At 31.7% G+C, this 15906-nt stretch overlaps 1 non-coding gene across 1 annotated transcript; it reads left to right on the forward strand.

The window, feature by feature from the left end:
* Positions 1–12288: 12288 nt before the first annotated feature.
* TRNAK-UUU (transfer RNA lysine (anticodon UUU)) lies at positions 12289–12361 on the forward strand. The gene has a single exon. It is a non-coding gene; the product is annotated as a tRNA-Lys (tRNA).
* Positions 12362–15906: the final 3545 nt, after the last annotated feature.

Consider the following 15906-nt stretch of genomic DNA (forward strand, 5'->3'; position numbering starts at 1 on the left):
AAACAAGCAACTTTTATGCAAGCAACAAAACGGTATGGTTTTTATAGAAAAACTACAAGAATGAAATCTCTTTAAGTAGATGTCCTTTAAATCAATCCAAATAAATTTTATAAATCAATAGTGTTTATGTAGTTAATTTGTTTTATAAAACAACAATCTATAATTGTACTTAATTTTTTTAAATTTATTATGCTCTAATAACTGCATTTTATCATATGACCGAATGAGTATTTTATTTTAGGATCTATTTCCTACAAGTTAATGGCTATTTATTCTAATCATGTGTGTAGTACAAGTGGAAATTCCTACTATAATTCCGTCGTATAACACTATTTTTAAAATAGAACTGTTTATTTATCCCCAGACTATTTCTTTCAGCGGCAAATTGGAATGACCGTTATGTGGTTGGAAGTTTATATTTTATAGGTTTCCTGGTTCTTTGTAAATTAAACACGGGAGTCGGCTCGTGGGGGTCTAGCCGACTATTTGTTTGTCAGTTTCGATGCTGAGCGCTGTTTGTCGTTTTCAATAAAATAGGTTGTTATTCCATTCATTTATTCGTCTAGAAAAAACAACTGTACTAAATCAATTATCGTTTATTAAATGTTTTTGCGTAGTTTGTAGGAAAAATACTGATTAGACTATAACAAATTGTTTATATTTCTTCGATTGAAGTGATACAAAAGCAATACAAATTAAGCAACGGTTTATCATAGTTCACTGATCTTAAAATCTATTACAAAAAATTAAGAGTTTTGATTGTTTTTGCCATAGCCTCAAATTCATTGTGGAAAAAAGAAGAATTTCAATATTTCGACATTTTTAGCGCTTGTTTTTTACCTCCTGGTAAAATTAGCTGTTTATATGTATTTTGATCACCGATATCTATCGGTGGAAATGAAAAGAAACAATTCAAATAAATAATCTAATTTAGCTGTTAAATTCGATGGTTTAAACATTTATCTACATAGAAGAACAGTGGACTGTAGTTGGAGATAGAAAGTGGATCTATTACGACTTAAGACCAGGATACACTGTTGAAGTTCGAAGGACAAGTTTCGCCGTATCAATCGTCCTTATCAGACATAGTGCCTTCTTATTACCGCTTCTTCAGATGGACGTAGTGTGGCTTGGTGAAACAGAGTTTTTAAATGCTGAAAAGTGCAACAGTGATTGAATTATTATACCGCGGCCAAACCAACATGGTCATCGTTACACGGTATTGCTATATTGCCCAAAAAAATTGAAATGACGGAAATTATTTCAATTAATATATATTGTACCATTTTATTTTTAATAAATACCAGGCTATCAAAAAAAGACCCGAGGTTATGATATAGGTACTCAAGCACTGTAAAGAAAGTAACAGGTCAATTGAAAAGTCCCCAGCTTACCATAGTAAAACACATTTTTTTGGCAAAAATAGTTTTTTTTCAACATAATTCCCTTCAAGGGTGACACACTGATTATAGCGAGCCTCCAACTTTTCGATACCATTTTTGTAGTACGATTTATCTTCTGCTTCAAAATAGGGCTCAGTCTCGTCAATCACCTCTTCATTCGACGAAAACTTTTTCCCAGCGAGCATTCTTTTGAGATCTGAGATCAGATCTGAATCAATTGATGGATTTTTGACTCGGTGCATTGTCTTGGTGAAGTAGCACTTTCTTTATCTTCAAATGCGGCCGTTTTTGGCGATTTCGTCCTTCAAACGCTACGTAATAGTCGCTGTTGATGGTCCTTCATTTTCAAGGTAGTCAATGAAAATTATTCCATGCGCATCCCAATATACAGACGCCATAACCTTGCCAGCCGATTGTTGCGTTTCCCCACGCTTTGGAGCGGGTTCATCGTGTGCAGTCCACTCGGATGACTGTCGATTGGACTTCGGAGTGAAATAATAGAGCCATGTTTCATTCATTGTCATATATCAATGCAAAAACTTGGGTTTATTATACTTAATCATCTTCAAATACTGCACCGAATCACCAACTTGTCGTTGTTTTTGGTCAAAAGTGAGCTCGCGCGGCACCCACTTTGCACAGAGCTTTCTCATACCCAAATATTCGTGAATGTACACGTTCAGTTGATATCTTTAGAGTGTCTGCTATTTCATTCAGTTTTAATTTACGGTCATACAAAATCATTTTCTAGATCTTTTTAATGTTTTCGTCGGTAACAACCTCATTTGGGCGTCCACTGCGTTCATCGCCTTCTGTGCTCATTTCACCATGTCTAAACTTAGCATACCAATCCTTGATGGTTGATTTTCCTGGGGCAGTGTCCGGAAACTCAGCATCAAGCCAAGTTTTTTCTTCAACTCTATTTTTCCCTTCAAAAATCAATATTCTATCAACACTCGAAATTCCTTTTTATCCATTTTTTCACAATAACAAAAGTTGCTTCACTCAAAATGCTATAATTCTTAGGTTAGGGATAACTAAAAAACATAGATTTAATTCTAGTAGCGCCATCTGTATGTCAGGCCAGGGACTTTTCAATTGACTTGTTGCATAATTAAACTTGCACAACTATTCAACGCTACACTGCGATTGGAAAATAAATTGTGGAAATTATTGTGATCTCTTTTACAAACATCTTTTCAATCAATATAAGGAGTTGTTCTTAAAGTGCCTAATTATTAAATTTTTAGTGAAAATACAATCAAAATATATTCGAGCATTTAATAATTGACATGACCATGAGTTAGTACTTAGTTATAGAGACAATTATCACTGTTATCTAGGGCTGATCACGCTTTGGTTGATTGGTATTGTGGTTGGTGAATATTGAACATCGTTCAGGTATTTTTAGAAGACTCAATGATCGTGGAGACGGAATTGTGGAAACTAAATAAATATTTTTCAATGAAGCTTTGATTGATGTCAGCCACTATCCAATAAATTATTAGCGAGTTTATTCTACTAGTCGTTAGGATTAATTATAAAATAGTAGTCATTCCAATAAACTGGTAGTTATCCCGATTGTTTCATTATCAAATATGACGTGCCCCAATTCTCATAATTTCCATAATGGTTTCAAGCTTTGCTATCATAGGAACACTTTCTTTCTAATGAATAACTAAATGTATCAGTTTTGTAACCTGCATATTATAACATTATGCAATAAGAGATTGATAATACTTGTAAATATGTAAAAATTGATACATATTTGTAAATTAAAAATAGTAAATCTAAATAATAAGCTCATTTTAAATAATAAAGCTCATTAAAATAAATATACTAAAATATACAGGGTTTTAAGGGAAGTAGAAGCCCATTAGAACGCTAGTTCAATGGGAGATTTTAATTACCAGCACATCAATCCCTCCTGGAGTGAACCCATGTCAAGGTAATGTTTCCACAATCAATCATTCGTTCGAACATTCTTATATGATGTTGATTTGCGTCAAACTAAGTCAGCTAGAAAAATCGATGTCACATATAAAAACTGAAAACTGAAATAATCGGGAGAGAAAAAATAAATTAGAGATGAATACCCACCAGGATTCTCTTCAACCTAAACAAGTCAGTAAACATTGTGGCTCTGGCTGTAGACTGAATGTTTTAGGTCCAAAACTATCGTGTACGAAATAGTGACCGAAATGCTACCTTATTGTGCTAAATTAAGGTTCTAGGAAGCCTTCGCTGATTGATAAAGTCTCTAGCAACCTTGTGTCGATGCAGAAGAAACATATTTTGAAAACTAAACCTTTACTTTTATTAAAACTAAGTATTACTTTATATTTCCATTCTTCCACTTTCCAGAGAGTTTTTGCATTGTAATATAAAACGTACGATTGTAGTTTACTACAATTAACCAATTTAAATGAATTAAGAGATAATAGTTTTAAGTTTTTACTTGAGTAAGTTTTTTTCTGATCATCTTTATTATTAGTAGAAATTGAAAAAGATTGGTTATTTTTTATCTTAACAGCAGAGAAGGACGGATATTTTCTAAAAAATTGCTTATAAAATTCAGGAAATGGCGTGTTCCAAAGGTTGTGTGTTTAGAAGTCATACATTATTAGAAAATAATAGAACATGTAAAACAAAGAACATGTTAAATTTATTTTGTTCTGAGCTGAATCTAAAAGGGGTGGGCAAAATAAGAAGAACCAGATATTTACATAGTATTTATTTATTAGTAAGTTGTTTATTTATTACCATTTGCTTTTAAGGCTGCTGCAGAATAGATTAGTAGAGTGCTTGAATAGTTTCCAACGGAATGTTGCATTCATGTTCGAAAACATCGATCACCTATTTCAATGATGTTGGTAATTGTACTCCTCACTTTTTGCTCTAAAACTTTCTGTAACAGTTCAATTATGTTGAGGGTCTCGGGATTGTGCTGACCAGGGAAAGGAAGATGTTTTGGTATATTATAATGCTCTTCAAATCAGGATAATATAATTTTGGAATATGACAGTGTTTGGCAGCATTATGCTAGTCATAGTAACAAATTCATCATTGAGGATGTCGACATATGAATTCGCCGTAATTTAGTCAGTGATGTGTATGATGGAACCAGCTGAATACCACGATGTTGCCACCCAAATCATAACGGAACCTCTGCATACTTGATTGTAGGAAGTAGGGAGATCCCACGCTTCTTTTAGGGTTCTCCAAACATAAAACGGGCCATTTATGCGAAACAATGTAAAGGATGATTCATCGTACAGTACCACATTCATCCAATATTCAAATGTCCAAACATTATTATCGTAGCCCCATTTCTTTAGCAGCGTTACGTAGTAAAACTTTATGGCGTTTCTTTTTTATCGAAACAGTATTACTCAAGTGAGTGTTAAGTTCCACGGCTATTTTATTCCAATTCTTTGCTCAGTCTGTCAGTCTCTGTTAGTTAACTTTGGGATTTGCCTATTACTTCTATCTGCCAATGATATTTTACCACGTCCTGTGTATGCTGTTATTACCATGGGTACTATCGCCCATGGAACATTAAACATCGATAACTAGTTTCAACCATCGCAGAGCAAAGTCTATACTACATTGAAATATATAACCTACAATATATATATATATATATATATATATATATATATATATATATATATATATATATATATATATATATATATAGGGTTTATCTGGACTGGACCTATAATTTAACGAGCGCTCCGAACGACGGTCCTCGGCATTAAGCCTACCGACTGGTACCTGACCAACTTAGAAATCATCCCAGAAGACATCCGGTCTTACCCAGCCTGGATACTGCCGTGACTCGAATCATTTGCTTTGTCGCATTTTACACTTTTGCCTAGGACAATCACAAACATAAATGTACAGTTGGTAGACCGTCCTATCGCCTTTACCACTGCATCAACCAAGCCGGCCTACAATATTTGGTATGTAAACAGAGAAATAAACACGCGTAGCATTATTTATGCGGAAGCAGTGCTAGCAATATACAACAAGATACAGCATATTACGTCATGTTCTTATTGTTTTGTATATATTTTTCTATGTTTTGTTTTGTTTTGTTGTTTTGTATGTCTCTACTCCTAATATATTTCAATCGAGATATCAAAAGAGTTAAATATTTGAAAACTTTAGCTCTAATATATGATATATCTAATCCATAATAGTAATATTAAAACATCCTTAAAGATAGTTTCTTTTAATTTCAAAATGTATTTATAATTATTTTATTTATCATGAAAAATCACGATCCGTATCGTCAATCCCATTTTTTCCTACGTAGGAAAACTAATAAATCTGATGTTATCGAACGATATCATCAAAACATGAAAAACGAGAAAAAAACCTAAGTATCCCAAAATCCCTTTATATTCTACCAAGAAACAAGCGATTCAACAAACCAAAAAAATTATCAGATGGCTATCAGATGACCCCCTGTCATCCGCTCGTCCTTCATCAGAATCTATTTTATGTGCTTGATGGTTATCGGGGAGCTGAACTTTTCTGTTTGGGTGGTTTTTTTTCTGTCACGATCGCACACAAAAAGATATTTTTACAGTACGGTCACAGTTAGACGGGCACCGAGAAAAGATGGTAGTCACGCTTTTATTTTGGTCAAAGCTATTCGGCTACTGGTCATTCGACGGATGGTTTTCTCATCAATTGTAAGGTTTGATGTATCGCAGAAAAATATTTATATAGAAGAATACTCTTTAAAAAAATGACAACCTAGGATGAGTTAACATTTTTATTTTATACCTCTAACAAAAGTTTTGGCACACTTAGAATTTTAATAATATACTCGTTAGGTCTAGTTTAGTTTCAGATTTTATTTATTGAAAAAATATAAAATTCATTGCCTGTAAATATATTAATATTTTCTTAACATTATTTATTATAACAATCTAGTTAATTAATACTAAACTTTAAAACTATAAAATACTTATTCTATGACACTTGGGCTTAACATATATGTCATTCCTTTCAATTTTCACTAAGTTTTACTAATAACTTCATTGAACTAAATTAAATGCTTTTATTGTCTTTAATCTTCTGACTAAAACATCAGTATCTAAGGGTTGGAGAGCTCCAACATTGGTGAACATGGAGCCCCTTCTCGTGTGTTTAGCCATAGTGCTTGAAACGTTATCGGCACTTACTACCTTCAGGTCCTTATGCAAATTGTCATTATGAATGTACCATGGTGCGTCAACAATCTAAACATCAACATCAAAATGTATCTTACTATGGAATCTTTGATAATATTTCTATTGCTTTTATTAGTAAAACTGCAGAGTTGAGCAACCACGCCCACGCTGATTTCAAGGCTCACTTAGTACAAACTTGTTATATACTGACACGGCTGAAAATGTATCCAATAAGTGATAATTTTTTTTTTGTCTTTCAGTCTTAGTTCAGAGTTCTTAAAAAATTTTTCTTAACACGTGGCTTTCACGTCAGTTTAACATCAAGTATCATGTCAAGATATTTAACTGCATTTCCATATAGGACTACTTAATTAATATTTTAATAAAAATATTATGTTATTCATTTTAGACTATATTGGGATTATTTTGCTATAGGAGTCTATTAGGAATACAGAAAAGATCAATAATGTGAAATTCCTCCACTTTATTAAGTTAAAATGCATTTCCTGTGTGAACTATGACCTAAATTTATCAATATCATTGAGGTATACCTTACAAGAATTTTATCAATATGAGTCATTCCTAATCGCCACTTTAAAATTTGTAACTAAATTACGTGACAAAACAGATCCAGCAGTTTTTGTTACAACAAATATGAACAAACTTCCATTAGCCAAATAATATAAATTTAAATAAGAGTCATAAATCCTTCATTAACATTATTGGATATGAAAATTCATAGTTTTTTTTTCGTAAAACTGTAGATATTTTTGCTGTCAAGCGCGAGTTTATAGTGTTGTTCATTAAACTTATTAACTTTAATAGTCACGAAGCAAATATATGTTGAAATATATGTGTATTTGATGCTGCGTTTGTAGACAGAATATTGTTTATCCCGTGCCTATGCAGAAAACTAATTACAAGAATTCAACTGAAAAGTCCCCGGCCTAGCACATAGATAGTGATACTAGAATTAAATCTACATATTTTTAGCTCTAACCCTCAAAAGATGCGTGTATAAATTTGACAGCTGTCGGATCATTAGATTGTGAATTATAGCATTTTGAGTGAAACAACTTTTGTTATTGTAAAAAAATAGATAAAAAGGAATTTCGCGTGTTGATAAAATATTGCTTTTTGAAGGGAGAAAATACAGTTGAAGAAAAAACATGACTTGATGTCGAGTTTTCGGACACTGCCCCAGGAAAATCAACCATCAAGGTGAAATGAGTACCGAAAACGGCGAACGCAGTGGACGCCCAAAAGAGGTTGTTACCGATGAAAACATTTAAAAAATACACAAAATGACTTTGAATAACCGTAAATTGAAATTGAATTAAATAGCAGACACTCTAAAGATATCAACTGAACGTGTACATTATATCATTTAGGAATATTTGGGTATGAGAAAGCTCTGTGCAAAGTGGGTGCCGCGCGAGCTCACTTTTGACCCAAAACATAGACAAGTTGGTGATTCGGAGCAGTGTTTGAAGATGATTAAGCGTAATAAACCCGAGTTTTTGCGATATGTGACAATGGATGAAACACGGCTCCGTCATGTCACTCCGAAGTCCAATCGACAGTCATCCGAGTGGACTGCACACAATGAATCCACTCCAAAGCGTGGGAAAACGCAACAGTCGGCTGGCAAGATTATGGCGGCTGTATTTTGGGATGAGCATAGAATAATTTTTATTGACTGCCTTGAAAAAGGAAGGACCATCAACGGCGACTATTACATAGCATTATTGGACGTTTCAAGGACAAAATCGCCGAAAAACGGCCTCATTTGAAGAAAAAGAAAGTGCTGCTTCACCACGGCATCCATGAATTGGGCTTCGAATTGCTTCCTCATCCACCCTATTCTCCAGATCTCACCCCCGCGACTATTTCCTAATCTCAGGTCTCAAAAGAATGCTCGCTGGGAAGAAATTTTCGTCAAATGAACAGGTGATCGCCGAAACTGAGGCCTATTTTGAAGCAAAGGACAAATCGTACTACAAAAATAGTATCAAAAAGTTGGAGGCTTGCTATAGTCAGTGTATCACCCTTGAAGGGAATCATATTGAATAAAATAAACTAATTTTGACAAAAAAAACCTGTTTTACTATTGTAGGCCGGGGGCTTTTCAATTGACCTGTTGTGTTTGTCAATGCGCACATTTTCATATTATTATTTGTTATACAGTCTTGGTCAAAACGTTTATCTACACATACAATCTAAAATCTACTGGCTGGTAGCTCAATTCCCCTTTTTGTTTCTTTGTTGTACTATAATACATAATTCCAATTGCCTTTAGTTTATTTTTTACAAATAAAACCCGACTGAAATTTGGTTTTTCATTCAGTTTCTACCTTTTTATTCATTTAAAAACATAAATATTTTCTCGTTATTGGGTCGCCTACTACCTGCACGACAAATACGAAAAAACAATAAATACAGTAACAATAAACAACGGAAATAATGTCAATTCAAAAAAAAACGCCAACTAATGGGCGGAAAATCGTAAAACATATAAAATTCCGGACATTTTATTGCCGTGAAAAATTAACAAGTGGAAAAAATTTCATAAATATTTCATATTTATTAAGCCAGTTACAATCCCATGCATCGTTAATAAACATATAAAATACAATACAAAAAAAGCAACAACTTTCCGCCGGTATTTATTTTTATACGTTCAACAGGAAGTAGACGATATAAATTAAACCCTCGAATTTCATAGAGTATTAATAAATCACCTAGATCCCATTTAAAATGTCGCTGAGAATAAAATATGAAAGTGGTCAGAGTCGAAAACCATTGAAACTGATTTTTTTACCGAGTTTTTTTTTGGCGCAAATTTGACGTAAGCCCTACGGATGAGTATGATATATGTAATGAAGATGTTTGTTGAACATTTTTCGATTGTGGTCATCTCAACAATAAAGACCCTAATAATTTAGTTAACATCATTGTTAGAAACCTTAATCCAATATATGTTTTTAAGCTTTGCTTGGGGAGAAATATAGCATTTATCTGTGTTAAGTAAACGATAGAAAATTTTTAAAAGGTGCATGGGATATAAACTAGGTTGTGCAACTTTTTATCCTAATTTGGATTCAGTTGGAAATGAGATTCAGTATAATTAGCGTTGGAAACTACCGAAACTATAGTCATAAAACTAGCGACTAAAAATAATAATTACAATTTTGAGTCAAATGCACGATTGGACTGTTTTGTTCAATTCATGATGTCAGACGAAGATGTATGAACCCTTTCCTGTCTAAAATGTGAGAGAGGAAAGGACGGACATAATTGCTTGGAACAGTTAATTTTATACATGCTTATATTTTCCAACGGTAGTATAACCGAGGCGGAGATGTACATATTCCTTCACGTACTAACTTAAAAAAAGAAAAAAAATTACTGATTACTATTAACATGCAATTAATAATTTTATTTTAAACAAAGTAGACTTTCTTTTATATTTGAATGTTCTGTGAATCTGTAAAAAGGAATGGAATTTTTCTATAGAATGGAATAATAAACCACAAATGTTTTATCGTATTTTAATATGTTAATTGCTATTTTCAAATAATATACTATAATAAATATAGACAACAAAATAGAACTTAAACAAAATCTAAAAATTAAAGATGTAAAATAACTATAATTAACAATGATCGCACAATAACTATAAGAGCTTTTTTAAATAAAGTAAATGCTTTATTTATTACAGAATGGAAATACTTTTTAACAAAAATCGAGAGCCATAAAAATAGTCAAAAGTATTTTACTATTTATCATTCACAATTTTAATATTTTTACTCATGTAATAGGTTTTATTACATTAATAATTTTGAAAAACATCGTTCCAAAATGCTGCTATATTAATATACAATATATTGTTTTTTACAAGCGAACTACCAAAAAAATCATAAAACTATATATATCAGGTATATATCAGGATATGTAAGCATAATTGGGTACATTTTTGTCAAGGTCGCGGCTAGGACGACAGAGCCGGAACGTTAAAAATCAGTGGAATGAAACTAGTAGAAACAAAAACAGTAACTAAAAGTACACGACTGAAACAATCGATAGTAAATAGTAATAAAATCATTCGGACCGAAAATAGCGACTGAAACAGTCGATAGTAAAAAGTAGTCAATTACTAAATAGTCGATAGTCTATTTCAGCCGATAGTTCCCAACACTAAATATAATCTACTACTACTCTAAATATAAACTACGATTTTTCTATTAAATTTGCTACACTGAAAAAAATATACAGCCGAACATAGAACCTGCTGATTTTTCGAAGTCGGTTGAAAATCAATTTCCAAGATTATAAAAAGCGACATTAATCCACAGAAAAGCTTATGACTTAGTAACTGAATAAATGCTGAAAAATCTATTAAGAAAACGATTATAAAACTCACTAATTTGATTAGTGTAATTTCACTGCTGCCAGAAATAACCAAAATATTTGAAAAACTGTTAAAAATACTAAAATCAATTATAAATTGGAAAGATCTAATACCTGCATAATCTGTTTGGTTTTATGAACAAACTAATAATAGGCTTAGGTAGGTATTAAGCTAAATTGTGTGTATATAGTAGAATACACAATACGTGTAGTAGATACGTTAAATAAGCTTTTTGTTTATTTTTATTTATTTATTACAACGATTATTATATACATATTTTATTTTAAATATTTTTTTGTGTTAAAAATCTAAGTTTGATTATTGATCTCATTTAAAATATATTTTAAAGTCTCCTTTTACCAACTAGGGGTCAACTACCGACTGGCGAGTGACCAACTTAGCAATCATCCCAAAAGGCATCCGGTTTTACCCAGCCTGGTTACTGGCGTGACTGGCATCATTTTCCTTGTCAGATTTTGCACTCACAAATATTAAACACTCACAAACATAAATTTACGAACATGTCCCAGCAGGATTCGAACCCGCGACTGTCATAACAGTAGGTACACCGTCCTGCCACCTTTACCACTGCGCCACCAAGCCGGCTTTTTAATTTTTAGTGAGTTCCTTATTTATATTTTGAAGTCGGTTCAATTTTTTTGTGAAAAATATTTTATTAGTTTTAATAGTTAGTTTAAACTTAATAGAATATTTACTAATAACTATTTAGTAGACCTTGCATTTTTTGTTTTTTTTTTTTGTTAATAATATACCTGTAAATTTATGTTATGTGACTTAGGTACAATATCAACAAACAACTATTGTCTGGAACATACACATAAGTCCATATTTATTCATTTATAATATAATTCGTATATAAATATGTGTGTATTTATGTGCATAAACTTTAATGAACTCAAATTCTTTAAAGCCGCCGCCCAGATGCAAGCGACCATTTACGACTAAAGTATCTTTAATGTGTCAGTCCTTATTTGGTAGCTTGAGAAAATCTATTAGTCAATTAATATTTCATATATCTGACATTATTTTATTGACGCATTCCACCTCGATGTTATACGAACGGAGAATGTAGAAAGAAAGGAATAACAGCGTTTTACACTTTATAATAATGCAGATTTCGTTAACATAACTTATAAATTATTTTGTATCCGCCGCTGAATGTCAGAGGTCAGCCTTGAGACGCTTAAATTGATTTTAATATTGGAAGATGTATATAACTCTGTCCGTTTTTATAATAAAATACGTCTATAACAAAGTCCTTTCAAGAGCCCGGGTAGCTCAGTCGGTAGAGCATTGGACTTTTAATCCAAGGGTCCAGGGTTCAAGTCCCTGCTCGGGCGGTGACTTTTTTTAATTAAATTTGGACCAATATTTACTTAAACACAGTGGTAAATAAATAGCAGCATTAGTATGCCAGTGGTGTAACATTTCAAGTGGTTCAGCCGGCGAAAACAACCGAAGTTCCATGTTTTCTTTTTGGATTTGACACCCAACATAGAGAAAGTTCAGAGAGTTGTAACACATGGTATCTCAAGTGGCGCCTGCAATAGGAATTTTCTTGGAAAAATAACAACTAGCACATCGTTAACGATATAAACGATAACATTACTGAAGGAATCTCTGAAACATTTTTTATTTGTTTTTATACGTAGGAGTAACTTAATATTGCAGCAAGCAGCTTTACTAATTGATACTTTGAAAAATATACAAGCTTTTTCTATAACTGCTAATTAAAGGCTTTATTAAATGGCAGTAATTAATCTTTTATACCCTTTACTTTATTTTTATATATATTTTTTATATAACAGTACTGCGAATTGGCAGTAGACTATTTATTCTTTTAACCTCATTCTGTAGGATTGAAATATAGAAATGTATCGGTTAATTGAAAGAAAATTATTAATTATACAAGTACATGTTGAAACATATATGGACATATGGAATTCTATTATGGGAATGTTGCTTAAAAACTAATATAAATACAATACAAGTTTTCCAGAACAAAGTCCTGATAAGTATTGTAGATGCACAGTAGGTATCCAGTAAATGTATATCGAGACTGTGAGAATTTTTAATTTATTTATACATCGGTAAACACATCTGTATTTTCATTCCAAGGTGGAAAATTGTTAAGAAACGTGACTAAATCTTGCAACGCTTAGTTTGAACATCAGTAATTTATTCACAACAATAAGGCTGTTCTAATAGAATAATTTGCTATTTTAAATACTCTTAATTTTGTCTACAGTGTAATTAAGGTAATATCGGGGTAAATTACACCGTTGTTGACATTTGAGGTTAGGCTACCATATTTCATCAAAATGCAAAGAGAAATATTAATTAAATTCAAGTCCTCAATAAATGTTAATCAATAAAAAATATATATATACTCTGGTAAATGTGTGCTGTCAGAAGCATGTAAAAACAGAAGACTCAAACATTTCGAACAATACTTACGTAGAGACACTGATGTCAAGTAAAATTCATAGGAGAAACTAATATTTTAAATTAATACCTGCATTTGTATTGTACGGCCTTATATTTGTAAGGCTGTTATTTTAAACTATACTTGAAAATTATAACTGCTAAGGGATACCTCCTGTCAAATATATTTACCTCTTATCAGATTATCATCATTCATTTTATCAGTAGGTTTAACATCGATACAACATAGAAAAAATAGACATTTCACGGTATAGGCGACCTTGGGGAAATGTTTTGTTTAGTTCAATCAAGGGTAGCGCTGCGATCGCAAATTGTCATTGGCTAGTTTAAATTCCTGGTGCCGCCACTAACATGGAACGTGATTGGTCGATCAAATGTGTGAAGTTAGCATTTTCTATGGGCGTGCATTTTTTAGTTTGTTGTTTGAAGGTTTTGGTTTTTGTGTTTTTGTTTAGATCAAGAAATCTTCGTTTTACGTTGTGCATATTTTCTGTTTTACATTAATGATTATGGAGTAACAATATAAAATTTGATGACAATGCGTCAGTGTAGTAAAAGATGTAGTGTACCAGGGTAAAAATCTACTACGGAAATTAGACATCGTTTCCCAACGAATGATCTCGCTCCTTTCCAAAAATGGGTTAATCAAGTAAATAGTAGTAAGTTACCCGAATAAACCAAAATGCAAATATATCAACGTCATGGTGTCTGTCACCAACATTTTTGTGAAAAATTTAGATTTACCCTTTCTCCACGAACAGGTATTATATAAAATTATCTATCTACTACATGTCTGTTTATATATTGTTTGTTTACAGAAAATCAAAACCTACTTATGAAGATGTTAGTAGTAATAAAATTCAATTAATCTACTAAGTTGCTCGTATGCTGTCAGTGTGATGTCTCTATATAAAGAAGTCTTACAAGAATGTAATAATTAACTTAACTGGATAATTAGTAGTAATAAATACTACTTTTAATTGTAAAATATCCCTAAAATATTTGTAATACTTTAACTTTTTAGAACAATCGGTGTTCAATAATTTTATAGTAGAGCTATTGTATATTTAAATTTGATTGCCTTGTTAAGAAAATATTTGTTACGGTGCCATCAATTAAAAATTTAATTGCTACTTTTAGGGGATTTATTACCTTAATAAAATCTACTTTGTCTAAATTTACAAATAACTACATTTGTTTAACAAATCTTAGCCAATTGCTTAAAGAATTTTGTTGGATCTACTAGAGATCATGGAGGTAGAAACAGCATCCTTCACCTAGAATGTTTGAGAAATCTTTAAAAGCACACATCATCACTTCAATTTTTTAACATCATTCTTCCGGAGAAAATTGTGAAGAAGATAAACATGTTAGATAACTTATATTCTTTTTTAACGGGAGATCTAGTAGCACTTGAAGTTGTTAAATCACCAGTTGAGTTCATATTTTCAGTTCCACAGAACCTTGCTCTAAGAAAAACAAGAGTCTAATATTATATTTTAGTCTATTTCAGGCTATTTAACAAAAGTTCTGAAAAAGAGACAACATGCAATATTTGTCTACATTCTATATTAAGTAGTTCCACAGATTAAATACTCTAAAATCTAAATATCTTTAAAAAACACATACATTTTTAGTGTTTCAACTGTCCAATCCATAATATTTTCAAGTTCAAAGTTTAAAAGTTATTATGAGATGTGATTGTATTTTTCGTTTAATGAAGTTATGAATTGAATTGAATTGAATGCAATATCAACAGGGAAGGATTTAAAGTTTACCTTATATATATATCAAGATAAGTTAGAACTCTAATAGATCCCATAAAATTGATGGCACTAAACAAATATGGGAAGGCGTTATAGAAGAATTATGGATATTTTAATTTTGCCTATAATAGGGTTCATAATTGTTTTTTTTTTTGCTTTTTGTTTATATATATTTATATTATTAACACTTATGTTTATTTGTATAGGATTTTATTTTAATAAATTAATTTTAAAAATTATATTTGATTTTCATTTAAATAATATTGCCCAATAAAACTGACGTCACAAAGTAATCCGGCGAAATGGAAAAGCAATCAAAGTAAAGTATTTTCATTACAGGTTTCTACATAATTATTTTAAACTAACCAATCAAATTCTCGTTGTCATCGCCGCCAATGATTGAACTAAGTAAAACTTTGCCCCACTACTTACCACTGGAGTTGCACACCCCTGCGATACAACTTTGATTTGTTTGACTTGTTAGCGAAGCTTGCTAATATGTTAAAACATTGGAATACCGAAATGATTATTAGCGGAAACTATAATTAATGTAAATGTTTCATTGCGCTTGATTGGTTTGCGATTTTATTTGTGACAAAGCTTTAGTAATCCTATTTTTAGTTATAAATTAAATTTTCTTTTAATGATCTCTCCATAAATAATATTATATTATT

This window comes from Rhynchophorus ferrugineus, unplaced genomic scaffold, assembly GCF_030347505.1.
Source record: "Rhynchophorus ferrugineus isolate W39M unplaced genomic scaffold, kcgeb_rfMv2 rfM9, whole genome shotgun sequence".
NCBI classification, from domain to species: Eukaryota; Metazoa; Arthropoda; class Insecta; order Coleoptera; family Curculionidae; genus Rhynchophorus; species Rhynchophorus ferrugineus.